Below are 8969 nucleotides of genomic sequence, written 5' to 3'. Positions count from 1 at the left end.
TGTGAAGTAGGCAGAATATTAGCGCAAATAAAGGCATTCCATGCACGGGCATACCTATTCATCGCAATCGCCAGAAAATGGCGATACTCATTAGTCCCAGTCTTGAAAGTCCAAACCGTGCCCGACCTACAGAGAGTAGCACAAATCAAATCCAAGTCAAAATCTTCAGCAGTCTTCTCATTCCAATTCTCCTCCGTGGGCTTCCTCTGTCGCTGCCCAATCACACGGCGAATCGCCTCAGGGTGATAATCCACCGTCATCCCCCGCACAACAGAAAACCCATTCTTTTCAGCCTTTGCATTCGCATAGAACTCACGAACAACGCTCATCGGAACTGCCTCTGGTGACTCACAAAAAGCAATCCAACCCTTCTCAGCAATCATTGGCAACAACTCACCATCCCTCCCCGATGGTAAGAATCCCCTCTCCTTCAAAATCGGCTTACCTAGAAGCCTAGTATACTCCTCCTCAGCAGCCCTATCAAACAAACGAGGCCTCGCAGCAGTACCCCTCGAAGAATCAGCAGTAGGAACAGTGCTGCTGCTATCAATAGTCCTGGATCTCTTGGGTGCCATATAAACTGAGAAAAAGTGTTTAATATTTGTGTTTTTGAATATGGGAGAGAGTTTAAGGTTTGAAAGTGTATGGGGGAGTATATGGAATAGTTATATGTATATATAGGGTAGAGATTAGGGTAAAATTTGATTAGGAGTGGGTTTGAGGGTTAAAAATGTGGGTAATGGGAAGATAATTCGTGGGTAGTGGGGCTGTGTTTTGATTTTTGATTTTTCAGATTTTTTTGGATTTTTATAAGGCTTAAAAAAAAATTCTGCCAGTCGCTCAGCAGAGCTGAGTCTTCTGGAATTTTTTTTCTTGCCCTGTTTTTCTGATTTTTTTGTGGTTTTGGATAGGTTACTAACTTCTAAGGGTTCCTGTAACAACAAATCATGGGTTGCCTCCCAAGAAGCGCTTCTTTTTCGTCATTAGCTTGACGTAGCGTACCTTAATCAAGTTGACAATAAAACGACACTAACCACTTCCCGGTTTGCCGTGTCCCCACAGTAATGCTTCAAACGCTGACCATTAACCTTGAATGCTTGGTCCGAATCATTCTAAAAAATCTCCACCGCTCCATGTGGAAACACAGTTTTGACAATAAAAGGTCCAGACCACCTTGATTTCAACTTTCCAGGAAAAAGTCGGAGACGAGAGTTGAATAAAAGAACTTGCTGCCCCGACACAAATGACTTAGGATATAGCTTCCTGTCGTGCCACCTTTTCACTTTTTCCTTGTACATTTTGTTGTTCTCGTACGCTTGGAGTCAAAATTCATCAAGTTCATTTAGCTGAAGCATTCGCTTCTTTCCAGCTGCATCTAGATCCAGGTTCAACTTCTTCAACACCCAATAGGCCTTATGCTCAAGCTCCGCAGGTAAATGACATCCCTTACCATACACAAGTTGAAACGGGGACATCCCAAGTGGAGTCTTGTATGCTGTTCTGTAAGCCCAAACAACTTCATCGAGCTTTAAAGACCAATCCTTCCTTGACGGACAAACAATCTTCTCGAAAATGTGCTTGATTTTTCTATTAGACACTTCCGCTTGACCATTCGTTTATGGATGATAGGCAGTAGCAACACGATGATTTACATTGTAGCGCTGCATCATAGAAGTGAACTTACGGTTGCACAAATGCGACCCTTCATCACTTATGATTACTCGTGGTGTTCCAAACCTTGTGAAAATCTGCTTATGAAGAAAATTCAACACTACCTTTGCATCATTCGTCGTCAGAGCTTTGACTTCTACCCATTTTAAGACATAATCGACTTCCAGCAAGATGTACGGATTATTGCAGGACGAGACAAATGGCCCCATGAAATCGATTCCCCAAACATCAAAGACCTCGACTTTAAGCATCATATTTAACGGCATCTCATCCTTCCTCGTAAGATTTCCCACTCTTTGGCAACGATCACGCCTTAAAACGAACTGATGAACATCCTTAAATAAAGTAGGCCAGAAAAAACCTGCTTGCAGAATACGAGCTGCCGTCTTCTCACCACCATAATGTCCACCATAAACTGTGGAGTGGCAGTCTCGTAATATCCCCTCCGTCTCACAGAATGGGATACATCTCCTGATGATCTGGTCAGCACCCTGTCTAAACAAATACGGTTCATCCCACATATACCACTTCACCTCATGCAGAAACTTCTTCTTTTGAACTATATTCATATTAGGAGGCATTATATTGCTGACAAGATAATTCACAATATCTGCGAACAACTGCTCATCCGGAAAAGATTCGTTGATCAATGTCTTATCATGTGAAGTAGACTCGGGATTCTCCAATCTAGAGAGATGGCCAGCTACTTGATTCTCAGTACCTTTTTGATCCTTGATCTCTAACTCAAATTCCTGTAGCAAGAGCACCCAACGAATGAGTCTAGGCTTCGAATCCTTCTTGGAGACCAAATAGCGGATGGTCGCATGATCAGTGAACACTGTCACCTTTGTCCCAAGCAAATAAGATCGAAATTTTTCGAAACCAAAGACTATAGCCAAGAGCTCCTTCTCAGTAGTGGTGTAGTTCATTTGAGCTCCATTTAAAATCTTTCTAGCATAGTAGACCACATGAAAGAGATTATTCTTGCGCTGCCCAAGAACTGCGCCCACCGCATAATCACTCGCATCACACATCAGCTCAAAAGGCTATGTCCAATCAGGTGCCGTAATAACTGGTGCAGTTATCAAACTCTTCTTGAGCGTCTCGAATGCCGTCAAACATTCCTCATCAAATTTGAAAGGCACATCCTTCTCAAGCAAGTTGCACAACGGCTTAGATATCTTCAAAAAGTCCTTGATGAAATGTCGATAAAAACCCGCATGACCAAGAAAACTACGGATTCCTTTCACAGAAATAGGTGGTGGAAGATTTTCAATGACTCCCACCTTGGATTTGTCCACCTCAAGACCCTTTCTAGAGACCTTATGCCCAAGAATAATGCCTTCACGCACCATAAAGTGACATTTTTCCCAATTGAGCACCAAATTAGTTTCCACACACCTTTTGAGCACCGTACGAAGATTATTCAAACATTCATCATACGAATGTCCAAAGACGGAGAAGTCGTCCATGAACACCTCGACATTATTTCCAATCATATCAGAGAATATAGCCATTATACATCTCTGAAAAGTGGCCGGTGCGCCACATAAGCCAAACGAAACTCTGCGGAAAGCAAACATGCCAAATGGACAAGTGAAGGTAGTCTTTTCTTGATCCTCTGGTGCAATACATATCTGATTATACCCCGAATAACCATCCAGAAGACAATAATACTCATGACCGACCAACCTGTCAAGCATCTGATCAATAAATGGAAGAGGGAAGTGATCCTTCCTTGTGGCCTTGTTCAACTTTCTGTAGTCCATGCATACCCTCCATCCTGTGACTGTTCGTGTGGGGATGAGCTCGTTCTTCTCATTTGCTACCACAGTAATACCTCCTTTCTTAGGTACACATTGCACGGGGCTCACCCAAGAACTGTCAGAAATAGGATAAATGATTCCTGCATCCAGCCACTTCAGAATTTCTTTCTTCACCACTTCTTTCATGATAGGATTAAGTCTTCGATGTTGCTCAACAGTCGGCTTACTACCTTCCTCTAGCAGAATTTTATGCATGCAGTATCAAGGGATGATCCCTTTGATGTCTGCTATAGTCCATCCGATAGCCGATTTGAATTCTCTTAAGATCCTCAAGAGCTTGTCCTCCTCACTACCTGAAAGGTCAGATGCAATAATAACAGGTAAAGTAGATGCATCACCTAAAAAAGCATACCTCAAGTGTTCAGGAAATGGTTTAAGCTCCAAGGTAGGTGCTTCCTCAATAAATGGTTTGAGCTTTCCTTCAGCATTTTTGAGGTCAGAAGTACCAAGAGATTCAAATGGCATGTCTCGCTTTCGCCTCCAAGGAGAAGCATTTAGATATTGTAGTTGCTCATTTCCATCCTCATCCTCACTGTCAAAATCCCCCACTAAGGCTTTCTCTAATGCATCAGACATTAGCATATGATCAAGTTCTGAAGTAACCGCAGAATCAATCAAATCCACTTTTAAGCACTCCTCATCTTCTGTAGGGAATTTCATCGCTTTGAATACATTGAATGTCACATCCTGATCCTGCACCCGTATAGTAAGTTTACCTTTCTGCACATCTATCAAGGTACGACCTGTAGCCAAGAAAGGTCTCCCCAAGATTATGGGAATCTTCTTATCTTCCTCGAAATCCAGAATAACAAAGTCTGCAGGAAAGAAGAGCTTATCCACCTTTACTAGCACATCCTCCACTATGCCTCGTGGGTATGTAATAGAATGATCAACCAATTGTAGAGACATGTAGGTGGGCTTTGGATCAGGAAAATTCAACTTTTTGAAGATTGACAACGGCATCAGATTGATGCTTGCTTCCAAATCACACAGGCACTTATGAAAAGACAACTTGCCAATGGTGCAAGGAATGGTGACGCTACCTGGATCTTTAAGCTTTGGAGGTAACTTTTATTGCAGCACAACACTGCATTCTTCCGTTAGAGCAACGGTCTCAAGTTCATCCAGTTTCACCTTCCTTGAAAGAATACTCTTCATAAATTTCGCATAACTAGGCATTTGCTCCAGAGCCTCAGCGAAAGGTATATTGATGTGAAGTTTCTTGAACACCTCCAGAAACTTACCGAACTGCTTATCCAGCTTTTGTTATTGCAATCTCTTACGGAAATGTGGTGGATGATAGAGCTATTTCTCCCCTTTATTACCCTCAGGCAGAGTGTGTTCAACATTAGTCTTCCTTGGTTCCGCCGCTTTCTCCCGTTGCTTAGCTTCTTCATCACCAACTTCAGCTTCTCCATCTTTTACTTTTTCAGCATCAGCAACTTTTCCAGACCTTAAGGTAATAGCCTTGACTTGCTCTTTAGCTTCCTTCCTGCCTGACACTTCAGTAACACTGGGAAGTGTGCCAGGTTGACGATTGATCACTGTATTGGCTATTTGACCGATTTGATTTTCCAAGGTCTTGATAGAAACCGCCTGACTTTTGCACAACAACTTAAGTTCCTCAAAATCAGCACTAGAGGGTGGAACTACACCTCCTTGTTGAGGATATGATTGCCTTTGAGCATACTGCTGTGGTTCCTGGAATCCAGGTGGATTAAACTGTTTACTTATGCCTTGCTGATATGGTTGCTGAATAGCATTCTGATTATTACTCCAGCTGAAATTTGGATGATTTCTGTTATTAGCATGATAAGTAGCTGGCACAGGCTGCTGCGGTCGTTGATAATTGTTCACATACTGAACAGATTCATTACCAAGAGAACACTGATCCGTAGCATGAGAACCTGCATAAAGCTCACAGACCATAGCTATCTGATTGACTCCATAGGTGGCTAAAGAATCGACCTTCATAGACAGCGCTTGGAGCTGCTCTGCAATAGCTGTAGCTGCATCAACTTCCAAAATACCTGCTACCTTCCCAGGAATCATCCTTTGAGTTGGGTTTTGATGCTCATTTGCAGCCATCGTCTTAATCAGATTATAAGCCTCAGTATAGCTTTTGGCCCACAAGGCGCCTCCAGCTGCTGCATCGAGCATGGGCTAAGATTGGGCCCCCAAACCATTATAGAAACCAGTGATAACCATCCAATCATGCATACCACGATGTGGACACTTTCTCAATATCTCCTTGTAGCGCTCCCAAGCTTCGCACATGGATTCTGTAGGCTGCTGTGCAAACTGAGTAAGAGCACTCCTCATAGCCGCAGTCTTCGCCATTGGATAGAACTTTACCAGAAACTTTTGTGCAAGATCTTGCCAAGTAGTGATGGACTCAGCTGGTTCAGAATGTAACCAGTCCTTAGCTTTATCCCTCAGTGAGAATGGGAAAAGCCTCAGCTTGGTAGCCTCATCAGTCACACCATTATATTTGAAAGTACTACAGATCTCAACAAAATTCCTTATGTGCATGTTGGGGTCTTCAGTCGCAGCACCTCCAAAAGAATCGGAATTCTGCACCATCTGAATAGTGCCCGACTTGATTTCAAAGTTATTGGCCTCAATAGCCGGGTGCATGATGCTAGACTGAATGTCATCAATTTTAGGCCGAGAAAAGTCCATAAGAGATGGATCTGCCGGAACTATATGATCACCCATTATTACTAGCTCTTTCTGCTCACTTCCTGAATCCGAATCTTCAAAATCTATCTTCTCTGGAATATCAAGAACTTTATCTGTCTCCTCAGCCGTATCTAAAGTCCTCTTGCAAGTACGAGAACGTGTTTGCATAAACGCTCGCTAAGGTACTTGAAACACAACCGGAAACTTGTTAGGGCGGAAACATGCGCTAATAATACACGCAAGTATACGCGTTCGCAAGTAATATAGAATACTTTCTAATTCGTTCCCACAGAGACTCAGACTAATTATGTTCAATTAACACACACTCACCAATGTATAATTACTTCTCAATGTTAAGACAATAATACTTAGATTTGATTAATTAATTATTAACTACGAGAATTAAGCACTTAATTGACACTTGAATTAACAATATTAAAACACACATGAGATCACAACTTCATCACTACTTTCTTCAATAGTCATTGTCATTACCCTTAACATGCAACAGTGATGATATTAATCGAACAACACGAAACTGATAAAAGCCAACTTTTATTGTACTAATACCATTCTACCAAGCATCCACAATTAAGATAGACGTTGAATAGGCATCAATTATGTTGAGACCCTATATGTCTACAGAATTTGACAACATAACGATTTAAGCAAAAGTTATTCCTTATGATTACACAGGGCAAGTAAAACGGTTAGAGTTACCCACTAATCATGCATACACATACATGAACCTATGCTAGAATGGCAAGTTCTAAAGCTCAAGATCCACCGTCGCTTCACAAGAGATTAACACCCTATCTTATATGTTCGTGATGCACATAAGACGAATAAGCACAACCAATACTAGATATCATACAATCATCACACACTAAGGTATTAAACAACTAACTAAAGAATTCCATAGTAAATCCGTTACGACCCCATAATCACGATTAGCCCATGATAGAACTCATCGTCATCATGGGTTCATATGAAAATATGATAATAACACACGAGAATAATTAAAACTACTTATATTAAACCAGAGTATGTCACAAGAGTGAATAGGTTCAAAGTAAAGAAAACTAGTATCAAACGTTACAATGAAATAAAGAATCACAAGAAAATATGCTTCCTCTTCGTTGCGATGTGCTAAAACGGTCTTCTTCCTTCTCTCCTCGCTCGTCGATTAATACTACGATCCAACACTGTATGAAACGTCTCTGAAAACTACTTATATAGGAGTCCCATAAAACCCAGCTAACTCAGAAGTTGGAAGCTTAACAGAATCTGGAGTCTAAAATAATTATTTTAAAATTCCGTCCCTGAGCGGCCGCTCAGCATTCCTGAGCGGGCGCTCAGACCCCTTCTGGAAAATGCTCTATTTTTGCTCCCGTTTCTTGCTGCATTCTGCTCCTATCTTCCCATGCGCAATGCCAAACACATGCCAAGGCTTATTCTTAATGAAATCTCTCCAGAAATGCAATTAATACCCTGAAATGCACAAACACTAGAAAAATGCATCAAATACACAAAAAAATTGATTCCAAGACATCAATTCAAGCCATTATAAGACGTTCTAAGTGGTATAAAATTCCACTTATCAGCACCCATCTGATTGGGGATGGTATGCTGTGCTCATACAGAGTCTAATACCAGCAATTTTGAACAGTGTTTGCCAAAATTTACTTAGAAACAAGCTGTCTCTATCACTAACAATAGAATCAGGCAACCCATGTAGTTTATAAATGTGATCAAAGAAGGAAAATGCTAGGCTCTTAGCTGATATGGGATGCTGCAGGGGTACAAAGTGGGCATACTTGCTGAATCTGTCCACTATTACCCAAATTACCTCAAACCCCATTGATTTGGGTAATCCAGTGATGAAATCCATGGATATATCTTTTCAAGGTTTAGTAGGTACCTCAAGTGGCTGTAGCAACCCTGGTTTCTTCACATGTTCACCTTTAACCTCTTGACAAATCCCACATTCTCTTACCCACCTTGCTACATCCTGCCTTAAGGTGGTCCAATAGAAATAATCTTGAATCCTTTTATAAGTTTACCTGTTGCCTGAATGCCCTCTAATTCCATTGCTGGTTAATTCAACAAAAATCTGTTTTCTCAGAACTCCTTGATTACCTATAACCCATTTTCCTTGATACTGTAATAGGCCTTGCACCATGTAATAAATATACTGTTGAGGACCAGTTTTATCCACAATAGCTTCAGAAATCAGGCCTTGGACTTCGGTATCTCCTTCATAACTAGCTTTGACTTGTTCCATCCATAGTGGAATGACAACACTGATTTGATTACAATTTCCCAATAATTTCCAACTACTCCCTGCATCCAGAGTAACTTGCTTCCCCTCCCACTCAAATCTGATTGTTTGAGTTCCATAGTTGCATTGTACCTCTCCTAATTGTTCCAACCCTTGCACTCCAATGATCATATCTCAATCTTATAGTTCCAATACCCACACCTCAGCTTTAAAAACCAAGGATTCCATCTGCCAGAAAAATTCTGAACATTTCTAATCAGAGTAGATGACCTCTCCGTTAGGCAATTTAATAAAGACAGGTGATACACATTCCACTTGTAGCTCCAGTTGCTCACAGACTTGAGTGCTTACCAAATTGAGTGTACTACCCCCATCAACCAGAATTTTAACAGTTTTCCCTTTATAATTTCCTTCAATAACCAATGGTTGCTTGACTGCTTCCTTACCATCTCCTAAAGCTGCCAGTATCAATTCTCGAGCTTTCCATTCTTCAGCACTATCTTTTGGAT

General features: G+C 41.3%; 1 non-coding gene across 1 annotated transcript; it reads left to right on the top strand.

The window, feature by feature from the left end:
• The first annotated feature begins 5715 nt into the window (after positions 1–5715).
• LOC141694319 (small nucleolar RNA R71) lies at positions 5716–5822 on the top strand. Its single transcript, XR_012563637.1, has one exon. It is a non-coding gene; the product is annotated as a small nucleolar RNA R71 (small nucleolar RNA).
• The last annotated feature ends 3147 nt before the right edge of the window (positions 5823–8969 follow it).

The sequence above is a fragment of the Apium graveolens genome, chromosome 10, assembly GCF_009905375.1.
Source record: "Apium graveolens cultivar Ventura chromosome 10, ASM990537v1, whole genome shotgun sequence".
NCBI classification, from domain to species: Eukaryota; Viridiplantae; Streptophyta; class Magnoliopsida; order Apiales; family Apiaceae; genus Apium; species Apium graveolens.
The sequence above is the reverse complement of the archived record's forward strand: the minus strand, read 5'-3'. Positions and strand labels throughout refer to the sequence as shown.